The sequence below is a fragment of the Pseudophryne corroboree genome, chromosome 6 (assembly GCF_028390025.1).
Source record: "Pseudophryne corroboree isolate aPseCor3 chromosome 6, aPseCor3.hap2, whole genome shotgun sequence".
Lineage (NCBI taxonomy): Eukaryota > Metazoa > Chordata > Amphibia > Anura > Myobatrachidae > Pseudophryne > Pseudophryne corroboree.
Genome location: NC_086449.1, coordinates 649,085,408 through 649,088,805, shown reverse-complemented (window position 1 = coordinate 649,088,805; position 3,398 = coordinate 649,085,408). Strand labels below are relative to the sequence as shown.

The following is a 3,398-nucleotide window of genomic DNA, read 5'->3' as shown; positions in this document are numbered from 1 at the left end:
ACTGACCTGCAAGTGAGTGCTATGTTAAACCCAGTGGGGAAAACATGATCTTTGCCAATGATTTCAATACAATAGCATTGTTACCTAACTTTTGATCCTATATCGGAGAGCTCTCCAGATCATGGAAATGAGATTCATGTGGCAAGTGGACGATGCTGGGACGCAATTGAGATCACTGTGGCACTGCCCTCTCCGCTGTAAATGACATGCAATGTGCAGCTAAAGCAGAAGTAAAAGTTTTAATTTTATCCTATATAAATAAATGTGCAGTCTCCTTCCTCAATTATGTATGAATCATTCTTTATTTCTGTAAAACGTGGGTTCTGTGCAGTGTAAGGTGACTTTTAACGCACTGATTTTGGTGTTTTCACGTATTCGAATAAATTAGTTGTATTTTTCATATTTGCGGCCATTCGGATGGCGTCATCATTAGCAGCTTTGCAGTCATCAGTATGTAGCCTAATATTAGTTTTAGTTAATAAATGTGTAAATACAAATATGGAATTATTTATTAATATAATTAATGTATAAAGATATATATATATATATATATATATATATATATATATATATAGATAGCGGTTTTAGGATCGGCACTCAGAGTGGGGACTGTAGGAATACTTGCTGCGGTGCCCTCTGTGAACCTTTGGCAGATCCAATGTAGTAAAGAGGAAATCAGCGGCACTCTGCAGTCGAAATTATGCTGTGTAGAAAATTTTATTCCAGTCCTACGGCGTTTCGGGGAACAAGCCCCGTCTTCAGGTACAAACAATACACTAATACATTGACACATACAGAACATATATACCCAGCTAAACAGGTTATCATTAACAGGATTCCTCTCACCTGTCCGGCGTCGCTGCCGCCACCGCGTCCATCCGCGAGATCCACGGGTCGCAGGGCGCTGACGTCAGCAGACAGCGCCGGGCAGGGAGCCGATCCCGGAAATCACTTCAACGTTGCTAGGCAACTAAAACAAACAAACAAACAAAACACATACAGATATTATAGCACACAAAATCGAATGTGCTGGTGAGCACAAGGATACATACAACAATTACAAAATGAAGTTAAAAACATTAATCCACTGACCAAAACAGCCCGGGTCCAGTGAATACCTATATTATGTTACTCCTTTGATGGAACCTGACAGACAGATTATACGCTATCCCTAATATATCAGTCTAACATAATTATACAATGTGCTAATTACAGACAAAAAAGAAAGAAAAATAGAGAAAAAAATATGTACATGTGGTAGTGTTAAGCACAGCATTAGTCGGATAATACGGACTTGTAGGGGTGATAGGTACCTCAACTAGCAATCATAAAAAGCACTGCAGACCCATAGTCTCATTCAAACCTCGTGGAGACAAGGTATTAAGAACAAATATCCACCTGCTTTCACGTTGCAGTAGGATTTTGTTCCGGTCTCCTCCCCGATGTGACAATGGCACTTGATCTATGATGATGGCCCGCATGCTGGCTACCGTATGTCTGGCTTGTACACAATGTCGGGCAACCGGTTGCTCACTAGTGCCTTTCTCGATGGCCAATTTAATGGCACTGCGATGCAATGCCATACGTTCCCGGAATTGCCTCTGTGTTTTCCCAATGTTAGCTAATCCACAGGGACATTTTAACATGTAGATTACATGGGTAGAAGTACATGTTACTCTGTGACGAATAGTGTACCTCTTCCCCGTAAGGGGATGGCAAAAATTGGAGCCCGTCAAAAGTGTGTTACAAGTGGAGCAGCCCAAGCAACGGTAACACCCAAGTTTAGGCCGCAAAAAATGTGATTGAACCGATTTGGTTAAAGGAAAAACGTCCAACTTGACTATGGTATCTGCAATGCTTTTACCCCTGGTATAACTGGGGAGTAATTTTGTGCCTGTCAACGCTGGTAAGGTTTTATCTGTATTAATCATTGGCCAAAGTTGTTTAGCCTTCCTGACCAACGAAGTTGTGGCAGTGGTAAATTTATTAACCCACGGGATTCTAGGGATATCCTTAGTCAATGCATGAGATGAAGTGGTACTATTCAGTAAGGATTCCCTGGTGTGTGCCAGGGCTTTGGACTTACTGGCTAGGAGCTCTGTACGAGGATATCCCCGCTCCTCAAATTTAGTTACCATTTGATCCATTGTAGTTGCAGTTTGCAAAGGATCAGAAATGATTCGCCTAGCTCGCAAAAGCTGAGAATATGGCAGACCCTTACGTGTGGACAGAGGATGAAAACTCTCATGATGTAACACCGAATTGCGGTCGGTGGGCTTGACATATAAATTAGTCTGTAGAACACCATCAACCAAAGAGATGGCCACATCTAAGAAATGTATTTCTTGAGATGAAATCTGATAAGTGAATTTCACAGCGCTATTGGAAGCATTATGGTCGTCTAAAAGCTTTGATAATGACACAGCTGAGCCGTTCCAAAAAATTAAGAGGTCATCTATGTACCTCTTATAGAAGCACATAGATGACCCTTGTGGACTGTTGAATAATTGAGTTTCCACATGATACATATAGGCATTCGCGTACGATGGGGCCACTGGGGACCCCATCGCACAGCCTGCCAGTTGTAAATAAATACGACCATTAAAAGTAAAATAATTACGGGTCAAGACTAGAGTTAGAAGTTGTAAAAACACCTCGATAGATGGGCCCTGGTATAACGGGTTGTTAGTAATTAACACCCGTACTGCCTCCACACCCGCATCATGTGGGATGCAGGTATAGAGGCTGGTAACATCGGCACTACATAAAAGCACCTGTTCAGAAGGAATCATAATCTGTATGTGTTTTGTTTGTTTGTTTTAGTTGCCTAGCAACGTTGAAGTGATTTCCGGGATCGGCTCCCTGCCCGGCGCTGTCTGCTGACGTCGGCGCCCTGCGACCCGTGGATCTCGCGGATGGACGCGGTGGCGGCAGCGACGCCGGACAGGTGAGAGGAATCCTGTTAATGATAACCTGTTTAGCTGGGTATATATGTTCTGTATGTGTCAATGTATTAGTGTATTGTTTGTCCCTGAAGACGGGGCTTGTACCCACACCGGGCTTACTTGTGGCGGGGGCAGAGGCGGAGGTGTGCGCTCAGTTCTCCAGCACGCCGCTGAAGAGCTGTATGCTGTAGACATACAGCGGTGCCACTGGTGCTGGGTAGCACTACCTTGTCTGGGCTTACCTGTAACAAGAGGCGGAGGCGGAGCGAGAAGCGCTGGTGAAAGGAGCATGGAGGTGCCACTGACGGGAGCCTACTGGAGGTGGCAGCAAGAGGTGGCAGGAGTTGCTCTGGGTGTCCAGTGCTGAAGGTGGCCGAGGGAAGCGTAAATAGCTCCATAGCAACCAAAGGGGGCTGAAGTGAGGTCACCTCCTGTCAAGCCCAGACGGGGTGT

The 3,398-nt window shown here is 44.4% G+C and overlaps 1 long non-coding RNA gene across 1 annotated transcript in view; it reads right to left on the bottom strand.

Annotated features, from left to right (window-relative positions):
• Positions 1–858: 858 nt before the first annotated feature.
• The window catches only part of LOC134935551 (uncharacterized), a 30,961-nt gene continuing 28,421 nt past the window's right edge, over positions 859–3,398 (bottom strand). The window contains exon 3 of the long non-coding RNA XR_010180241.1: positions 859–970. This is a non-coding gene — a long non-coding RNA (uncharacterized LOC134935551). The remainder of the gene's footprint in view (positions 971–3,398) is intronic.